At 38.8% G+C, this 21,915-nt stretch overlaps 1 protein-coding gene across 11 annotated transcripts in view; it reads left to right on the forward strand.

Annotated features, from left to right (window-relative positions):
• Nucleotides 1–21,915, forward strand: part of P2RY1 (purinergic receptor P2Y1) — a 339,516-nt gene that overhangs the window by 230,117 nt on the left and 87,484 nt on the right. For 9 of the 11 annotated variants that reach the window (XR_002787253.2, XR_002787258.2, XR_002787252.2 and 6 more), the window contains one exon: nt 14,982–15,044. The exons of the other annotated variants lie outside the window; for them this stretch is intronic. The gene's annotated coding sequence lies outside the window, so the exon portion shown is untranslated. The remainder of the gene's footprint in view (nt 1–14,981; nt 15,045–21,915) is intronic. 11 annotated transcript variants of the gene reach the window in all.

Here is a 21,915-nt window from a genome sequence, read left to right on the forward strand (position 1 = left end):
TGAGCACAACTAAGTGTTCTGGAATTCTCATTCTTCACAATGTTATTCATAATTTCTTATGACCCACACAGTCAAATGCCTTTGCATAATCAATAAAACACAGGAAAACATGTCTCCGGTATTCTCTGCCTCCAGCCAAGGTCAATCTGACATCAGCGGTGGTATCCCTCGTTCCATGTCCTCTTCTGAATCTGGCTTGAATTTCTGGCAGTTCCCTGCTGATGTACTGCTGCCAATGCTTTTGAGTTGTCTTCAGCAAAATTTTACCTGCCTGTGATATTAATGATATTGGTTGATAATTTCTGCATTCTGTTGGATCACCTTTCTTTAGAACAGGATAAATATGGATCTCTTCCAGTCAGTTGGCCAGATAGCTGTCTTCCAAATTTCTGGGCATAGACAGTGAGCACTTCCTGTGCTGCAGCTGTTTGTTGAAACATCTCAATTGGTATTCCATCAATTCCTGGAGCCTTGTTTCACCAATGACTTCAGTACAGCTTGGACTTCTGGACTTCTGACTTCATCATAGGCTACTTCCTGAAATGGTTGAACGTTGACTAATTATTTTTGGTACAGTGACTCTGTATTCCTTCCATCTTCTTTTGATGCTTCCTGAGTCATTCAATTTTTTTTGTCCATAGAATTTTCCAAAATTGCAACTTGAGGCTTGATTTTTTTCTTCAGTTCTTTCAGCTTCAGAATTGCCAAGGATGTTCATCCCTTTCGGTTTTCTAACTCCAGTTCTTTGCACATTTCATTATGATAGTTTACTTTGTCTTCTCAAGCCACCCTTTAAATCTTCTGTTCAGCTCTTTTACTTCATCATTTCTTCCATTCGCTTTAGCTACTCTACATTCAAGAGCAAGTTTCAGAGTCTCTTCTGACATCCAATTTGGTCTTTTCTTTCTTTCCTGTCTTTTTAATGACCTTTGCTTTCTTAATGTATAATGTCGCTGATGTCATTCCACAACTCACCTGATCTTCAGTCATTAGTGTTCAAGACATCAAACCTATTCTTGAGATGGTCTCCAAATTCAGGTGTGATATACTCAAGGTCATATTTGGTTCTCGTGGACTTGTTTTAATTTTCTTCAACTTGAAATGGCACATGAGGAATTGATGGTCTGTTCCACAGTCAGCCCTTAGCCTTGTTCTGACTGATTATATTGAGATTTTCCATCATACCTTTCCACAGATGCAGTTGATTTGATTTCTGTGTTTTCCATCTGGTGAGGTTCACATGTGTAGTTGCCATTTATGTTGGTGAAAAAAGGTATTTGCAATGAAGAAGTCATTGGTCTTACAAAATTCTATGATGTAATCTCTGGCATTGTTTCTATCACCAAGGCCATATTTTCCAGCTATTGATCCTTCTCTTTTGTTTCCAACTTTTGGATTCCAATCACCAGTAATTATCAGTGCATCTGGATTCCATGTTTGATCAATTTCAGACTGCAGAAGTTGGTTAAAATCTTTAATTTCTTCATCTTTGGCATTAGTGTTTGGTGGGTAAATTGGAATAACAGTTGTATTAACTGGTCTTCTTTGTAGGTGTATGGATATTATTCTTGAATACATTCAATTCAAATGTGCTTATCCTACTTATCTTGTGTTTGTCTTTTATTAGATAATTACACACTATAGTGTGTTTACTTTTTGACTGTGTGTACTAGAAAGCTCAGTATTTCCCTCATCCTAGATTTTGTATGCTCATTCTACATGTCTTGCTTCTTTCATTACTTTGATGCTATCATTTTACTCTTGTTCTATTGGTTCTGTTAATCTATGATATAAGTCTGTGTTTTACTGTGAGTTATTTAATGAGCTAAAAGTTGAAACCAGAGCTCATTGATATTATTACTCAATATTAGTGGGCACCCAATATATCTTTGAATAAATCAATACATGGGTGAGTAAATGAAATAAACTAACCTACTGGATATCAACATCTAAAAGGATAAATTGAACTGGGATTTCAGAAACTTTAAAGGTGTAAGTTGATATCATGCGAGTGAATGATATTACGAAGGAAAGAATTTCAACACAAAGAAGGTTGAAATAGAACACTGAAGAGACTACACTTAGGGGATGGGACATCAAGACAAGATACAGAGGCATGGCCCAAGAAGGAAAGGAGAATTCACTACCACAAAATGCCAGAAAAGAGGGTTTTAAAACTGGCATTGTGGTCAACTGATCCATTCACTGCAGAAGATCAGAGGACTCCTCAAAAGGCAGCTAGAGTTGGTGTTTAGGAAGGTCCCAATCACATTCAACCCGGCATTTTCAGTAAAGCGGAGGCAGAAGGCAGATTGCAATCAGATGAGAGGGAGTAGAAAGAAAAATTGTAGCTATGCTTTGGACATTCGCTGGGAAAGGCAGAAAAAAGGCCCTTAATGTAAGGTTACTGGGGAGAAGGATCATATTTATGAGTGCTGGGGGAAAGAAAGATGCAACATGCCAGGGTGTGCGGTAGGAGGTATCCAGAGAGTCTTGGGTGAGTGTGAGGAGATTATTCCAGAAACCAGATGAGTCCTTGAGAGGACAAGGTGGATTCTCAAAGAGGATAGGGAGCTTCTCTTAGGAAAGGTTTTGAAGGAACAGAGTGGGGAGGCTAATGACACAGAAGTTTTGAAGTAGAGAAAAGGCAAATGTAAGTAATTTCCTTCAGGCTCAATGTTTTCATCCAACAATGAAGAAAAATTACCTCTGAGAATGCTGTTTTTGTTGCTAGGTGCCCTCAAGTCAGTTCTGACTCATAGCGACCCTATGTATGACAGAACAAAACACTGCCTGGTTCTATGCCGTCCTCACAATCGTTGTTATGCTTGAGCCCATTGTTGCAGCGACTGTGTCAATCCATCTCGTTGAGGGTCTTCCTTTTTTTTACAGTCTCTCCACTTTACCAAGCATGATGTCCTTCTCCACTGATTGATCCCTCCTGATAACTTGACTAAAGTACTTGAGATGAAAAAGTCTCGCCATCCTGTCTTCTTCCAAGACAGATTTGTTCACTTTTTTGGCAGTCCATGGTATATTCAATATTCTTTGCCAATACCACAGTTCAAAGGCATCAGTTCTTTTTTGGTTTTCCTTATTCATCATTCAACTTTCTCATGCATATGAAGAGATTGAAAACACTAAGGCTTGGGTCAGGTGCACCGTAGTCCTCAAGGTGACATCTTTGCTTTTCAAAACTTTAAAGAGATCTTTTGCAGCAGGTTTGCCCAATGTGATGCATCTTTTGGTTTTTCGACTGCTGCTTTCATGGGTATTGATTGTGGATCCGAATAAAACGAAATCCTTGACAACTTCAATCTTTTCTCCATTTATCATGACATTGCTTATTGAGAATGCTAGGGAAAAGGAATCAGGAGAAAGGGGGAAAACATAGGGCAACTATTTGTTGTGACTACAAAAATTAGTCAATAAAGGATTTTCCAAGTAGTAGTGAAACCCAGCTAAATATGAAGGGAGAGGACACTAATTAGAATCTGAGGTTTTTTTGTTTGTTTGTTTTTATTTTTCTATAATTGCTACATTAATTGGAACTATGGAAAGGAAGACAGTAGGGTACAGAGAATGAAAGGTAAAAATGCATACCAGCCTTTATGTGATTTATTTTTTAAAGCATTTTGGTCCTAAAAAATATAAGCTATATTGACTGTCTGTTGTCTGTTGTCCATTGTCTTTTGTCTGTTGTCTGTTGTAGCAAGAAGCACCGTGTTAGAGGAAAAAGCGTGGTACTCCAGTACCAGATGAAGCACTTACTCCTTGTTCAAATGTTTGGATTCTCTGAGCTTCAGTGTCCTTGGCAGTGAAATAAAAGTAATATTCTATTCAGTTACTGAAAACCTAATGTGATAAGGTCGTAACATGCTTAGCACATAATGGTCAATGAAAGTTGAACATTTCCTAGATTGACGTATTGCTTGTTTAATTTTTACCCCTTGGGCCAACAAATCATAGACACATATTAGCATCTATTAAATCTGGGCTGTCTAATTGTCTTGAAATTTAGGTTCCAGCAATAATTTGGTAGAATAAACATGGACACCTGGCTCTCTTCTCTTTGGAATTCAGTATTCATCCAATCTACTTTCTGGATTTAGTCTTGAGCTTTTTCCACAAACCTTCAACTGGGTTTTGCTAATCATTTTGCTTCTGCAAATTAACTTTTTATATCCAAGAAGGTATTCTTTGCTCACAATGCCTGGGTTTCTGTTCTGCCCCTCCCTTCTTCTGGTGAAGGCCAATATTGATGACCTCTACTTATGTCTCTTTCCTGGCAAGAGAAAGAACAATTGGCAACTTAACCTTGAACTGACCACCATCTTTTCTCTATTAACACTGCCCAACGCATGTTCTTTTGGCGTCTATGAAGACCCTATTTATTATTTTCCTTTTAGTTTTTGGTTCTCTTCAACATCATTGGGATTGTTTTCAAGTTATTTTAAAAAATTTTTTTGAAAAAAAGCAAAATCTCTCATTTATCTTGGGTGTTATCAGAATTTCTAACTGGTTGCGGAGTCCTACCTAAATATTGCCTTTTTTGGTATTCGTGGTCAGTTCTCACTGTGCATAAAGAACTAAATATAATAAAACAAACCTTTAAGACATACATTTGAGCATTGAGTGTAGTCAGCATACAGATTTATTTCTCAACAACTTTAAATTTAGAGTTTTTTTTTAACTATTTTGTTTTTACCTTATTTGTACATATTTTCCCACCACTTATCTGTCAGTTTGTCATACCGTGGTGCCTTGCATGTTATTGTGATGCTGGAAGCTATGCAACTGGCATTTCAAATACCAGCAGGGTCACCCATGGTGGACAGGTTTCAGTGGAGCTTTCAGGCTAAGACAGACTTTGTCTGAAGGACCTGGCAATCTACTTCCAAAAAAAAATTGGCCAGTGAAAACCTTATGGAGAGCAGTGAAACACTGCCTGATACAGTGCTGGAAGATGAGCCCCTCAGGTTGGAAGGTATTACATCATGGTTGGTAAAGTAGAGGGTCAACAAAAAAGAAGACCCTCAACAGGATGGATTGACACAGTAGCTGCAACAGTGGCCTCAGACATAGCAACAATTGTGAGGACAGTGCAGAGCTGGACAACATTTCATTCTGTTGTACATACAGTCCCTACGAGTTGGAACCGACTTGATGGCACCTAACAACAACAACAGCACATATTTTTAACTGAATCTGTAAAAAATCAATTTTATTTTCTATATTTGTACTCTCTTAGGTTGATATCCCTTTAGTGAAACCATTACTTATGATTGCACATTACTGAAATCATATAAATGATAATTTCTAAAGCTGCTTCAGGAGCCATGGTGGCTTAGTGGTTAAGCATTTGGCTGCTAACCAAAAGGTTGGCAGTTTGAACCCACCAGAGTTTCCTCAGGAGAAAAGCCATGGTGATCTGCTCCTGAAAAGGTTACAGCTTAGGAAACCCTATGGTGCAGTTGGGTTTGGGTTGCTATAAGTCAAAACTGACTTGACGGCACACACACAACAACAACAAAGCTACTTCAAGTTTTGTAGGCATTAAACTGCTGATGTAAATTAAGTGTTTTGGGAAAACTTATCTCAAATTCATTTTCTTCCAACAATATCTTACTAGTATCTCTGGAGCTTTCTGAAGGAGACCTTGTCCCAGAAATGTATGTTTTTCTGCAGAGAAGGCTTTCAATAAAATGGTAGTCGCCATGTTTGGAAACATTAAATGAGGACAAGATGTCTTCCTTTCTCTGCTGTTTGGACTTTCCTTTCACTTCTCACTTTTCTCTCTAATCTCACGTATAAGCCATCAACAAATTATATGGACTCTTTCTTCACAACATATCCATATGTGTTATTTATTCTAAAATGAGGTTTTGTATTATTCATTGAGTTGCTGAGCTAGTAGTATAAATATGGCTTTCTCTGTCTTTCTGTCTTCAGGGCTACTAGGCTGGACGTGTAAGGTTGGAGTTCCTGAAGTCCAGTGTGAGGCCAAGATATGTGAGGGCTTAATAATATTTTGCACCAAGCAGATAAATATTATACCATCTCCTCACATTGATTTTCTTTAAATATTTGTTTAACAATATTTGAAAGCAAGAGGCTGAGCGCCATATAGGAAAAGAAAGCAAGAAAAGACAGCTGTGGGGAGGCTCGGCGTCTCTTCCTTTGTATTGTGAAATTCCGTTCAGTTTCCTAACTTGCACCATCCACTGGGCAAAATAAATGTTCTCCTTTTACTTTTTACCGTGCAACACATTTTGGGATCTCACTTGTCCCATCCCAAGTATCTTTAAAACATAGTCCATATACTCTGATATTATATTCTCCCATAGAGGCTTTCTATAAATGAATATATTTTTCCCCAGTTAGTGACAGTGACTGTCCTTCGCCCTCATAGAAGGATTCCCTGAGCAAGGGGTCCACCGGCTAATCCCTTAATCCAGGCTTGATCAAGATCTTACAGCTCTAGTGCTATTATTTGGGAAAAAGGAAGAAGGTTTTTGTCCTTGCCTAAAATTGGTTTAAAAAAAAAAAATTAGCTTTAATCAATTAAACCCCATTTTTTCAACTTTGTTCATTTACTAAGTTCTTCAAAATAACAGCAGTTTTTATTATTATCATGAATAGAAATCAAGCCTCAAAAATGAAAAATGGAAACAGCTTTTACCCAAATCTTAACTAACATGTAAAATGAAAAACGATTGTTTAACTAAGACTTTCTTTGATAATAAATGAATCGCCCAGATTCTATTGTGGTTGGTTTATTTGCTTTGCATTTAATTTACTTTCCTGGGCAAGTTTTAACCGGCTGTGGGAGTAGCTGCCGAGGAGCTTTATTCAAGGGTGTGAGCCGTGCCAAGGGATCCGCAGAAAGTCGACGCCGATAGGTGCACAAAGACCAAGGCAGTGATGACAGCTACAGAGTTAGAGCCTTCACAGATACCAGCAGAGCTAGCCCAGGCAATGGGACAGCAAGGGATGATCTGTGCAAATCTCAGTAACTCAGGAGCCACATTTTTTTGAGCTTCAATGCCACCATTTCCAACAGAGTAGGGCTGGGTGGTGGTGGTGGGAGATGTTGGGATATCGCTTAGTTTCAAAGCAATGGGTTAGTGTCTATGTCTGTCTTGTAAAGAGCAAGGACTAGATCTGATAGAATTGCCCACTTTATCTTTTTATTTCTTAATGGGAGGGAAAGGTAGAAAAAAAGAGGGGAAGAGCCTTACTTGAATACCTACTAGTTCCATGTCATTGTGTCCAGTATTAATTAGGGCCCAGAAGGTATCTCAAAACCAAACCCTTTGCTGTCGAATCAGTTCCAACTCATAGCGACATATGGGACAGCGTAGAACTCCCATAGGGTTTCCAAGGAGCAGTTGGAGGATTCAAACTGCTGATATTTTGGTTAGCAGCTGAGCTCTTAACCACTGCACCACCAGGGCTCCCAGGACTCCTGAAATAATTCTAAATAACCCCAGGGGTCCTTAGTACAGAAGCTGAGAGCTATTTCTCCAGCCACAATTAAGTACTCCCCATTCTACAAGTGGTATTATTTATGCTAGTTTAACCCAAAAGTCAGCTGCTGGCATACTTAAGTTCTCCAGTAGTTATTACAATTCTGGCTACCTTATGCTTCAACATTTTAATACGTTTGCTCCCAACTCCTTCTCATTGTATAGTGGGAAAACCAACATCCCGAGCTATGAGTCAGAATCGACTCAACAGCACTGGGTTTGGTGTTTTTTTTTGTTGTTGTTGTTATTTGTTCCTTCTGAGTCTTGCTTTTAAGCTTTATTGGGCAGGATCAGCACTGAAGTTAATATTTCCCCAAGATTGAGGCAAAATATCTTTATAGCTCTAGCCCATGCCTCCTCATTTATGAGGTTTTCTACTTTGGCTGCTGGATAGAGGCACCGCTCCTGCTAATCCTTTTGCGTGGTTCCTTTCCCGAGCTGACGTAGCTTGCTCGTAGGCATGTACTGATCAGTACTCTCTTAAACCCTGGAGGGGACCCTGGGCAGATCTTTGGAATTTTCTCTCCTTGCAGCTCTTCTCTGGTACTCTGCCTTGTCAGCTGTAGCTCTCTAGGCTTCCCTAGATATTCAGTTCCATCTGCTTAGTTTAGGCATACCCCACATCTGCCTGGATCTTCACTCCATTACTGCTTACACCCCAGGTAGTAAAAACCAAAAACAAAACAAAACAAAACAAACAAACCTTTTGCCATCAAGTTGATTCTGACTGATAGTGATCCTACAGAACAGAGTAGAACTGTCCCTTAGAGTTTCTAAGGAATGCCCGGTTGATTTGAACTGCCAACCTCTTGGTTAGCAGCTGTAGCTCTTAACCACTATGCCACTATGTCACCAGTAGGCTGGGCCAAGTATAGGGCTCACTTGTTTGTTTCTCCACTCTGAAAGCTCACTTTCCTTTGTTGCTTGCTGTCCTGTGTCTCGTATACCATTGTTTCATACATTTTGTCCAGTTTTTAAATTATTTCCAGCAGGAGTGTGAATTCAATCTCTCTTAATCTGTCTTGACTAGAAGCGGAAGTCCTTAGATACTGTATTTTGAAATTAGTCTTCTGGGTGGACTGCTAATACCACTGTGAATACCCTCTCTAAAAAAAAAAGGTTTAGGGAAATCCAGCTCAATTGTCACCTTTTCTGGTTAACTTTCTTTGATTCATTTGAACCCCCTACCTCACCTTTGGCAGAATTTATTGTTCCTTCTCTGATTTGGCGATATTATATCCTTGTATCTATTTGAACATTTGTCATATACCTGTGTGTTATTTTTCAAATATATATAGATCCCAGGCAGTTTCTGTTAACTGAAATATAAATTTTTTTAAATATATAAAACTAAGAATTTTTACCATGGCTAGTAAAAAAATTTAAAAAAGATGTTTTTTAAAAACACACAGATAATCTTTAGTGAAAGATGGAAGATCAAACATTTGTATTTACTTCTAATATCTCCTGAATCCCTGCTAAAAAAAAATGAAAACAATAAAAAACAGTTTTTTTTTGAAGATAATCATGACAGTATGGTACTGACAAAGGGTTAGACACATAGATCAATGAAACAGAATAGAGAACCCAGAAATGCATGGGCAAAAATATACCCAATTAATTTTCGACAAAGGAGCAAAAGTAGTTCATCATGGACTTTATTGTAAAACATAAAACTTTAAAATTTCTAGAAAAGAATATAGGAGAAAAACCTCTGAAATCTAGGACTGACAAAGAGTTCTTAGACTTGACACTAAAACCATCACCCATAAAAGGAAAAATTGATAAATAGGACCTCATCAAATTAAAAAAAAAAAATGCACTTGCAAAGACTCCGCTAAAAAGATGAAAAGACAAATTATAGACTGAGAGAAAATATTTGTATGGCACCTCTCCGAAAAAGACCCTGTATCTAGAATATATAAAGAACTCTCAACATTCAACGTTAAAAAAAAAAACAAAAAACAAGTAAGCCAATTAGAAATAGCCAAAAGACATGCAAGTACATTTTACCAAAGAGAATACATGGTAAATAAACACAGGGAAACAGATTCAGCGTCATTAGCAATTGGAGAAACGCAAATTCAAACTACAACGTGACAGCTCTACCAAATGCTGGGAGGATGCAGAGCAAACGGATTGCTCATCCGGTGCTGGTGGGAATGTGCAGTGGTACAGCCATTCCGGAAAATAGTTCTGGCAGCTTCCTTCAAAACTGCAGATGGACTTACCATCTGACCCAGGAACTGCACTCTTGGGCATTTACCCCCAGAGAAATGAAGCCTTATTTTTATGCTGAAATATGTACAGAAATTTTCACAGCTGCTTTATTGGTAATAGCCCCAAACTGGAAACTACCCAAATGTTCTTCAGTGGATGAATGGTTACTGTGGTACACCCTACTGTCGTTGTCGTTAGTTGCCATCAAGTCAGCTATGACTCATGGCAACCCCATGTACAACAGAATAAATCATTGCCCTGTCCAGCATCATCTTCATGATTGTTGGTATGTTGAGTCCATTGTTGCGGACTCTGAGTATTTGGATTCCAACCCAGAAGACCCCTGGTGGCACAGTGGTTAAGAGTTCAGCTATTAACCAAAAGGTCAGCAATTCCAGACCTTATGGGGCTGTTCTACTCTGTCCCATAGTGTTGCTATGAGTTGGAATCAGCTCAACGGCAATGGGCTTAGTTGAGTTTTGGTCCAACCTAGAGGGCTCGTCTTCCAACACCGTATCAGACAACATTCTGTTATGATTAGTTAAGTTTTCATTGGCTTATTTTCAGAAGTAGATCACTAGCCCTTTCTTTCAAGTCTATCTTAGTTTGGAAGCTCTACTGAAACCTGTCCACCAGGAATAACTCTGCTGGAATTTGAAATACCAGTGCCATAGTTTTCAGCATCATAGCAACATGCAAGCCACCATAGTACAGCAAACTGACAAATAGGTAGTGTCTAGGGACTACTACTCAGCAATAAAAAGAAACTATTAATACACACAACAACTTGAATGACCCCCAAGGAAATTAGACCAAGTATATATAAAAAAAAAAAAAACTCAAAAGAATATACACTACATAATTCTATTTATAGAACATTCATGAAATAATATAATTATGGAGGTGGATAACAAATTAGCTGTGACCAGGATTTAGGGATGGGGGGAGAGGGCATGGTTGTAGTTATAAGGGGCTAAGGGGAGGGAGTATTGTGGTGATGGTCCAGTTGAGTATCTTGTTTGCTGTGGTGATTACACAAGCATATAAACATGATGAAGCCTATATATTACATAGAGATACAAACTCACACACACACACACACACACACACAAGTGCATGTATAACTGGTGGAATCTGAACTGTGTGGATTAAGTCAATGTCAATTTCTTAGTTTTGATATTGTACTATAGTCACGTAAGATGTGGACAGTGGGGAAAGCTGGAGGAAGTTTGCACAGGACTTCATTGTACATTTCTTTGCAACCTTCCATTAATTTATAATTATTTATAAATTAAAGAAGACTTTAAGAACATAGCAAAAAAGACTGAAGATGATCACAACAATTTTAGAAGTTGAGAATGAGATGACTCAAGAGTGTCTTTAATAGAACTAAAAATTTAGCTTACAGAATGGCAACATTATTATACTGCAGAATCCTACCCACTGCCTCCCACCAATCTCAGGGATTGATAGCACCAGACACTTCTGGAAATAGGAGAGCAGTAGTACTCAAAACAGGGAATTTGGTGAAGGTATAAGAAGCCACTAACCCTTTGAACGTGTTGTCGTGGATTCAATTCCTATAGCGATTCCTCTGTCCTATAGCAACCCTATAGGACAGAGTTTAACTACCCCATAGGGTTTCCAAATGGAGCCCTGGTGGCACAGTGGTTAAGCGCTCGTCTGCTAACCAAAATGTTGCCAGTTTGAATCCACCAGCTGCTCACTGGAAACCCTAGAAGGCAGTTTCAATACGGTTGACTAAGAGTTGGAATTGACTCCACAGCAATGGGTTATTTGTTTGTTTTTAGGGTTTCCAAGGAGCTCTGGTGGCACAGTGGTTAAGAGCTCAGCTGCTAACCAAAAGGTCAGCAGTTCGAATCCTCCATTCACTCCTTGGAAACCCTATAGGGCAGCTCTACTCTGTCCTATAGGGTCACTATGAGTTGGAATCAATGCGATGGCAACAGGTTTTTTTTTTTTTTTTTTTACTGAAGAGCCGGGATGGTGCAGTGGTTAATGTTTTTGACTACCAACCCTTAAGTCGGCTGTTGAAAACCAGGAGCAGCTCTGTTAGAGTGGGAGAAAGATGTGGCAATCTGTATCTGTAAAGGTTTACAGCTTTGGAAAACCTATGGGGTCATTACGAATTGCACTCAACGGCAGTGGGCTTATTTTTATTTATTTTTTTGGTACTGAAGACACAGTTTCCTGAATTTTCTGTCTATTTTTCCTGCTTTACTACCTCACTTTCTTGAATCGTATACTTTGGTAGCACCCTACCTAAGAGAGGGTGTGTGGGAGGTAAGTTTTTTTTTTTTTTTAATTACTGGACAACATAAATGTCTTTATTCAATCCTCACTTTCGATTGATACCTCGGCTGGGTACAAAATTATAGGCTGAAAATAATTTTTCATCAGAATTTTTAGTCCTACTTTTCTACAATCTTTTGGATTTCAATTTTATCATTTTGATTCATATTTATTTCATGAGTTTTTTTATAATCTGCCCTTTAACAGGAGGTGATCTGAATCTTCATGGTGATATTACTTGGTGTGACTACTTTATCTAGTTAATTTTGCTGGGCACTCAAGGGCTCCTTCAGTTTTGGAATTATTTTATTTCTTTGATCATATCATTTCTTGTCTTTTTTTTTTCTTCTGTCTGGAATTTCTACTAATTAGATGTTGGATCACCTAAATTAATCCTTTAATTTTCATTTATATTCATTCTTATCTTCTACTGTTTCCTGTTTTGGTCTACTTATAGATTTTTCTAATGTCTACAGATTTTTTTTTCTTTTTTGGGTGTAATTTACATTAATTTGTTTTTATTTTTTGAGAGAGAGAGAAGGAGAGAGAATCCCGTTATTCTTTTCTGGATGTGTTTTAAAAAAAGACTTCTGTGGGTGACACAAATGGCTTGCTCTTGGCTACTAATCAAAAGGTTGGTGGTTCTAACTCACCCAGTGGTCCCATGGAAGAAAGGCCTGTTAATAGGCTACCTTAAAGATGGCAGCCAAGAAAACCTTGTGGAGCTCAGTTCTACTCTGTAACACCTGGGGTTACCGTAAGTCGGAATTGACTCAAAGTCAACTGGTTTGTTTTTTTTGGTTTCTGTTTTGGTGTGTGTTCTAACTGGGTCTTTATTTTCTAAGTGTTTGTTTGTTTGCTTTACATTCAATTCTGGGAGAGTATTTTCTCTCAGGTGTGTTATTCCTTCACTGAACATTTGTATACACAATTGAAGCACCAAATGCTTATTAGAAGCTCTGGGAGGTGGAGAGGAGCCCTAGTGTTGCAGTGGTTAAGGGCTCAGCTGATAACTGAAAGGTTGGTGGTTCCAACCCACCAGCCCCTCCACAGGAGAAAGATGTGACAGTCTGCCTCCGTAAAGATTACAGCCTTGGAAACCCTAGGAGGCAGTTCTACTGTGTCCTATAGGGTTGCTATGTGTTGGAATCAACTTGATGGCAGTGGGTTTTGGTTTGTGGGTGGTAGGGGGCAGGGGGACGATTCAATGAGCCGACTTCATTTAGAGTGTTTAGACCAGTTTGATCACCCCATTTTCAACCTGAATCTCCACGTTTCGTGGTGTGCCCTGGTACCTGAATCAACTTCTCCAGAGATTAAACCTTTTTTCTCCCCGTGCGCATTTGTGAAGGAGTAGGGAGTAAGAGTGGCTCCTGTTCTCCATGCCACCGGCTGCCCTTGTGATGAGCCTTTCAGGGAATTCGTGAGGTGAAGAAGCTCAATTCCCATCAGAATCCCCTTTGTGTGGTCAGTGAGCTTTTCTAATGTTTCTGCTATATCCATTATCCCCCCTCTATCGGATTCTACTTTCTAGAAAAAAAATGACTATAATAGCTTTTCTGATGTTTTATCTTCTACTATTCTCTTTGTCCTCTTAAGTTAAAATATTCGTCTTAGCCATCTAGTGCTGCTATAACAGAAAACCACATGTGAATGGCTTTAACAAAGAGAAATTGATTTCCTCACAGTAAAACCGAAAAAATACCCATTGCCGTGGAGTCGATTCTGACTCAAAGTAACCCCATAGGACAGAGTAGAACCACCCCGTAGAGTTTCCAAGGAGCACCTGGTGGATTCAAACTGCCGATCCATTGGTTAGCAGCCATAGCACTTAGCCACTGTGCCACCAGGGTTTCCTCCTCACAGTGAAATAGGCTAAAAGTCCAAATTCAGGACGTCAGCTCCAGGGGAAGGCTTTCTCTCTCTGTTGGCTCTGGAGAAAGGTCCTTTTCTTCAATCTTCCCCTGGTCAAGAAGCTTCTCAGATGCAGGGACCCTGGGTCTAAAGGACCAGCTCTTCTCCTAGTGCTGCTTTCTTGGTGGTATGAGGTCCCCATGTCTCTCTGCTTGCTCCTCTCTTTCATATCTCAAAAAAAGATTGGCTGAAGACGCTATTTAATCTTGTAGATCTCATCAATATAACTGCCACAATCCATCTCATTAACATCATAGTGATAGGCTTTACAACACGTGGGAAAATCACATCAGATGACAAAGTGGCCAACAATCATAGAGCACTGGGAATCATGACCTAGCAAGTTGATAGATATTTTGAGGGGACACAATTCAATCCATGAAAATATTTTTCATTCTTTAAGCCATTTTTTGTCATGTTTGGGAGGAGGAGGAGATAATCACCCATGGTCAACCTTTTACATTTAACCCCAAATCAGCAAATACGTTAAAAAATATTGTTAGGTTATACATTAGCTTATCATTCCGTATTTTCATAACCGTATACACTAAGTGAACACTGATGTAAAATGAACACCATGTAGTGTTTTGATGAAACCATATAGTGTTCTGATGAAAAAGTCCTTCATACAAGAAAGGTTTATAAAGCCCTCATCATGTGGATGCTGAGTGAGGAGGAGACACTAAGGCAAATCCAGAACTCTTGGGTAGGATCCAGATTGTAAAGGAATTAAACTGGCAAATCCCTGGTCTCTCACTATGACAAAACCTTTTTTTTTTTTTTTTTTGTAGATTCTGCCACAAGCTAGAACTTCCCAATGAGCATTATTCAGAGACTTGTTTGCTCATAGATAATAGGTGTCAGCTATGAAGGATAGTGTCTTTTTCTCTGTAGTCTATACTTCAAAAAATATTATCTGAACTGCTACAAATAACAAATGATAACACATTCGACTATAGCTGGTTCTTTGTAGTAAAAATTTATCATCTTTTTTTCTTCATTAAGGTAGAAGATGTAAACACCAAACTAAATTGGCTGTAACAAAAATTGAAGGATCTTTCTGAACAGGTAGGAATTTATTTAGACTCCTTTATTTAATGTAGCGTAAAAAAAGCAAAGCTAATGAAGCGCGGGGAATGCTTTTCGTCATCAGTGAACTTGTTATTCTTCTATCTTTTTGGTTGAGTAAGAAATTTAGGTCATTTGTTATTTTGCTTACAAAAGCAAGATATCAATCTTTCTATTTTTCCACATTCTCCTTCCTACCAGAACCATTTTTACTCCTCCTGAAAGAAAAATAAATATGTATGATTCGTTGTTCACATATTGATAAGTACAGTAGTAGTAATGACATTTGTCTCCACATTTGTGGCACAAAGGAAAAGTCTGTTAGGAAGCTGTATGATAAAGCTGCTTGGAAAGAATACAATCCTGGTGGATTTCATTTATCGGATTTGAATATATAAGTTGAAAATGAATAAATGAAGGCAATACTTGTCTCATCTACAAAACCCAGGGAAAGAAAGAGGGCAAAAGTAGGGAAAAAACCAAGTCTTGTACATATGACAGCAAAAATATTTTAAAGGGGATAAGAAATGTAACGATCATCAAGTTATCCTAAGCTGATGTTTCAGCCAGAGACCCTCTCTCTGTCTGTAAAGGGAAGTCTATTCGTTAGCACAAAAAATCTAAATCCCTGTATCACCAGTTTCTACTGCCACTCTAACAGGTATTTCCTCTCCTTTCTTGCTAAGAAAAACTTGATTTGTCAGATTCTATTCCCTTAGGAAAACTGATTCCTCATCTAGGTGAGCATGTTCCCCAGGTCTAGAGGGAAGTCTTCTAGAGAATTTCTGGGCATGAATTTTTCTCCCTGATAAGGAAGAAGCACTCCAAGATGCTCTTTTCTGTGCCACCCAACCCCTTGCTTCTTGCATTGGACATGGGGTCTGGATGACATGCTTGGAACTGCTGCAGACATGTTGGTCCCATGAGGGGTAACCCAAGAGGTTGACCTTTAGCTGTGATATAATTAAGTTGTTGGATCAAAGTCAGAAACTGCTTATTACAAAACTTCTTTTTAGAAAAATAGGTTCATAATTATTTAAGCCATAGTTGTTTATGTTTCTGCTATTTGCAGCAAGTAGCAATCCTGACTGATATGCCTGCCTCGCATTCTTTGCCACCTTGCCCTATGTCTTAGGCTGGGTTCTCTAGAGGAGCAAAACCACTGAAGTGTATGTATATTGCCAGCAATCCCCTGTTCCGACATTTTTGTGTACACACACACACACACACACACAGAAAGAGAGGCTGGCAAGTACCAAATCTGTGGGTCAGGTGTCAGGCTGGAGGCTTTCCCTGACTCACATGAACCCAAAATCGGCAGGTCAAGCAGCAGACTTCAGGCTCATACATCTGCGGGAGCTGACGAATCCCCAAATCTGCAGGTCAGAGCAGAGGCACAGCTAAGGTGTAGCAGATAGGGCGTGTGGCCTGGGCGCCACTTGAAGGAGGGTGCCAATGCACAGTTTCTATTGGTCATTGCAATTTCTATCACCAGCTGTGAGAGATCATTCAGCAATTTAACACTAATTGCCCTAGGTACTATTTTCCCTAGATAAGCCCCTGGGTCATATGACAGGCTGCTGGCTTATGTCCCAAGAACCAGAGCTGAAGAATGATGGGCTGGATACAGCTCTGCCAGAACATTCATATATATTGGATGCAGGCCGTACCCCCAAGGAAACTCCCCTTTCAACTGATTGGCTGTGTACATTAGATCATAAAATGGAGGATGATTATATCTGGAAACCGCTGAGAGTAATGGCCTAGCCAAGTTGACCTAGAACCTTAACCGTCATATTCTGCTATGCTTGCCACCACCCTCCACTCAAGCCATGTATCAACTTGCATTTCCCAAGATGCATCTTGCTGTCTCATGACACTCTGCCTGGGTTTAGCAGCATCTTCTACCTGGATCCCTGCCCTTACCCTGTGAACCTCTAGTCATCCTTCGTTTGATGAGGTTTTACTATTTAATGAGGATTCTTCTATGACAACTTGCCTGTCCCAACCTCTCCTCAGCCTACCACCCCCATTTGTTCACCTGCTACAATCTAAACAGAATATACTCTTTTGATTGTTTCCTAGGCTTATGACACACTGGTCTGGTTTCAAACACACTGAGGTCTTTCCCACCTTACTGAGCACTGACTCTTCCCTTGCCAGCAGTGCCCTGTCCTGCCGTCTTTGCTTGCCTAGCTGCTGTTAATCAGGTGTAGTGTGCACCCTCCATCACAATAGAATTTAAGTTTAGAAAAGGCAAGGATGGGTGTTCTTTTGTTCAACGTTGCGTCTTCAACACATCTGACATAACCTTGAATGGCATGGATTCTCAATAAATATTTGAAAATTGATGAACTGAGTTCTATAGTGGAATCTCCAGCCCTCTTCTGAAGGCAAGCTCTTCAATGGCATACTATTCATGTTTGCAGATTACAGAAGCCAGTCAAGTACAATTTTATTTTTTGTGCCAAGAATACAAATGCCCCATAAATGCCTAAAGCACAGGGTGATGGATGACTGGCCTGGCAATTTTACCAATTTCTTCTCTCTGGAGAAAAGTGTATTCTTACTTCCAGGAAAGATGTTGCATCTGAATGACAGGACTGGCAATGCCTATGAGGTCAAATCTTTGTAAAGCAGATTGATATATTTGTAAGCCAGGGCTTAACTATAAACAACTTTAAGAGCATGCTTATTAAATTTAGGCATTCCCAGGAAGCCTTTGTTCCCAGAATCTACAAATCGGAAACCTGAGAGGTCAAGCTAAGGCCAGGCCATTGATTGCTCTCTCTATTGGTGGATCTGTGATAACAGTGCCTTTGCCAGTGTTTTTCACCATAACGAAGATGGCCGTGCCGTTAAAAATTATGGCTGATCATTTTAGTCAGTGGGGTTTTGGAGCAGAAATGGGGAAGTAAGAATTAGAGGTTTGATTGAACTTCAAATTAAGTCTCTCTTTACAAAGTTACCAATATAAATAATGTTCAAAATATTTATGTTAAGCAACAAAGATTGGAACTTAATACAAATTAAATATGAAGTACAAGAAGAAAAACAAAACCCCTGAACACTTGCAGAGACAGGAAGTTGTTTTGAGAATTCTTCAGCATTTGCCTCTTTGTACAACTCTAAGTATATTGATATTCCATCCATTCCATCATTAAGCCTGGGTCTACCTGATGTCAAATACTTTTCAAGGAATTAGAACAAACATTTCCTCTTCCCTTTTCTCCTTCAAAATGCCTGTTTAAAACATCACTTTGTGACTACTAAAATAATTTACTTCAAAACCCATATATATTTCAAAATAGAAACTTGAATCAAAAAATAATCTCCATTACCTGGAAAGATAAGATTTATACTGGTGAAACATTCAGAAAAAAAATACGTGATTTTTTCCAAGTATTAATGTGTGTGTTACAATATATAATCCAGGAAGATTGAGAAACTTCTGGGTAGGGCAATCTCATGAATAAAGGAGGATTTGTGACAATCTTTAGAATATTGTGAGTGTTGGTCAAACAGAGTGATGCAAGGAACTTGTGAGTGATATGAGAGCAGGAAAACTCAGAGCCTGGTGCTAGTGAAGCCATGTTATGTATTCAGACAGATCACTGTAGAAGAAGAGTACCTTCTTTACTACTGGTGTTAGGATACAGAAATGCTTTCTGATTTCAATGTCATCTTTGCGGACAGTGGTCAACCAAGTCATTAGAGCAGTAAGTTCATGACCTGTCTGGTAAGGCTTTTGAGGTCTGGCTAATGAGACCAGATTAGAAGTGGTAATAGATTTCACGTGGTTATTCAGAATGAAGTCTCTGTATTTAAATATACACATACCCAGCATCTTTTAGATTGTTTTCTTGGAGAAGAGAATCTTTCAGGATTCATCTGATGATTAACCCATGTGCCGTTATGGCAAGATGGCCTGGTTATATCCCTTCTGTCCACTTACAAAGTCTTGGCTAATTAAAGAGAAGGTGAAGTCTCTCATCTTAAAACTCCCCCTGTACTACCATCTGAGCAACCAGGGCAACAGTTTGCAACAAGTGAAAACACATTTCTTCAGATCACGTTAGCCAGGTCAAGAGCATTAGAGAATAACTTGGATCTGTTATTGTAGTTATAGTACCTGGATCCTTTCAGCTCATTACTAAGTGTTACACTGTGTAAGAATGGGGAAGGGGAAGTCCAAAATTCAATCTGGAGAAAAATATTAAAAATAAAACAGAAACATGTGCACGCAAATGAAAAGCGATCTATAGTTAATGATGAATAGTTGGGCTTATTATTAATTTTCAGGGCTGAATTGTATTGTTCCTAGTTCTAGGTATTACGACTTAGAGTTGATGACAGATCAGAAAGAAACTTGAAACCAAGAACAATGGGATAGTCATGAATCATATTTCATTGGCATTCTAGGGTAACCTTTCATGTTTCATTTACATTATAAATAATACTCTCGTTGACTGTAATGCATTTTCTATATGCAATGCTGAGCAAAAAAGAAAATTCATTTTCCAAGTATCTATAAATAGATGACTATGTTTCATAAAGTTAGATCATTTTTAAATCATGTTTTTTTACGAGAAATTTTATTAACTGACTTCAACTGTTAATTTTGCAAACTGATTTGAGTTTGTGTAGACATAGCCATGAAGTGCATATTCCATCTCCATTAGTGAGCAAAACAGAATTTTAATTTATCATTCAATCTCTTTGGTACTCTATATGCTTGTGCTTGTCAGGCAAGATCAATTTTTACTGCTAAGGCATGAATTTTAGGCCAGAAATGTGAACGAATTGAGATACGTGGTTCATGAGGGTCTGGATCTATATTTAGTTTACTTTGGTCACAAAAATACAGTACCTTTTAACAGAGAAACTTACAGATTCAGTTGCATAACGATGAAATTTAAGTTGAGAAGCTGAAAACTATTTGTGGTAAAGCATAGACAGGGTTTCATATCGTTTCATAAGATTAAAAAAAAAAATAGAGTCCCTCTAACCTTATGTCAGAGTGCTCCTATCCTTTCTTCCAGTTAAATAAATCCGAAACAGTATTATTTTTCAAAATTTAAGATAGTCTTTGCTAAAATATTTCAGTGTAAATATGTTGCTTATTTCTGTACACTGAAATTATTATGTTTCATGTCAGGGGAGAGTATTAATGTATGTGTTTCGATACATGTTCAAGAAAGCTGAGAAATGAGGAATGATAATTATCTTACTTCTTGCTCTCATCTCTCAAACCTAATCCCTTGTCCTACCACCTTCCTCTTTCCCCTCTTTCCTACCCTTCTGTCATTTTGATCATTAGAACGCGGCAAGACTAAAAAACAAAGCAATAAAAGAGGAGTAGATGGAGAGAGGAAAGGCTTGGAAATAACTTGGAGCAATGTTCACCCCTTTAGAAGTAGAGAGGAAATAATTCAATGCACCAAGAATTTTTTAAGTGTCTTCCATATATAAGAGACTTATTATAGGGTCACTACGACTGGATGGCTCTGGGCACTGAGTATATATAAGAGACAAACAAGAAAAGCCTCCAAGTGTCAAAACGTAGTATCAATCCCTACTTTCTTCTGGCCTCCTCCCCCCAAACATACTTCATGAGCAACGTTCCATATCTCTGGGTACAGAAATAGAACTGAACCCAAATCAAATTGAGCTGAAAGCCCAGGGACAGCCTGAGGGAAGCTGTGAGACTATGAAGTCTAAAGGTGGCAAGCCCTCAGTTTCTTTTCTTTTGACCTCTTCCTGCACTTGGTTCTTTTCCAGATCACCTAAAGGCTATCTACTAATGATCTCCGTGATACCGCTGAATCAATGAAAGTTATTGTGTGTTAATCTGTTACTCTGTTTAAGAAGAGTCTCTGTGACAGTGTGTTAAATCAAAGAAGCAGGCTAAAATAAGACTCTAATGAAAATTTAAAACACTAAGGTTGATCAAATGAAAGAAAACATTTGACTTTGAGGAACGTTTTGAATACGCACATCCTAGGGGTCACGCTCACTATCACATATGGTTAGCACTGTAGCGTGAGAGCCTGCCGTCTTTTATAGCAGGATCTAGCCTGATGCTTTCTGTTGCAGATAACGTTCTTTAAGAGCACAGTCACGTCGGTATTTTATGTGTTGTCTGCTTTCGTGCTTCGATGGCAGAGTTTAGTAGTTGCAACAAAGACCATATGGTGCGCAAAGCCTGAAATATTTATTATCTGGCCCTTTACTGGAAAATTCGTCAACCCTGCTCTATAGGAATGATGCCATTAAAAATTGTGACAAATCTTCTGTCTTATTTCTACTTCTTTTCCTTTTCTTTTTTTTTAACTTCTTTTTTCTTGAATTGTAGAATAGAGCAATTCAAACTTTCGGTTTAATACTTAGCGAGGAAATTTTACTTAAAAAGCTGGAAGCAATGAATCATGGGCATCTTGAGACATCTTAATTCCTGCTGCCTTTACACTCTGGACATAATTGAATGAGAGTTTGTAGTGATTGTCTTGCGTGGTTATGTAACTCCAAATCAATTCTTATTTGGCCTTTTTTAATCACTCCCAATGACCAGTGATTTATCATACCAGGAATTTACTTCCAATCCAGCACAGATAAAGGCGTGTTTTCTTCTTATCTTACACCACTCTTGCATCAAGTGCATAAAGAAAGAGACAAATGTTTGTTGTTGTTGTTAGGAGCCATCGAGCCGGTCCCGGCTCATAGCGACCCTTTGTACGACAGAATGAAACGCTGCCCAGTCTTAATACATCAGACGCTGTTTCGCTGCTATTCACAAAGTTTTCACTGGCCAATTCTTCCTGAGGTAGACAGCAGGTCCTTCTTCCTGGTCTGTCTCAGTCTGGAAGCTCTG

The sequence above is a fragment of the Loxodonta africana genome, chromosome 23 (genome assembly GCF_030014295.1).
Source record: "Loxodonta africana isolate mLoxAfr1 chromosome 23, mLoxAfr1.hap2, whole genome shotgun sequence".
NCBI classification, from domain to species: Eukaryota; Metazoa; Chordata; class Mammalia; order Proboscidea; family Elephantidae; genus Loxodonta; species Loxodonta africana.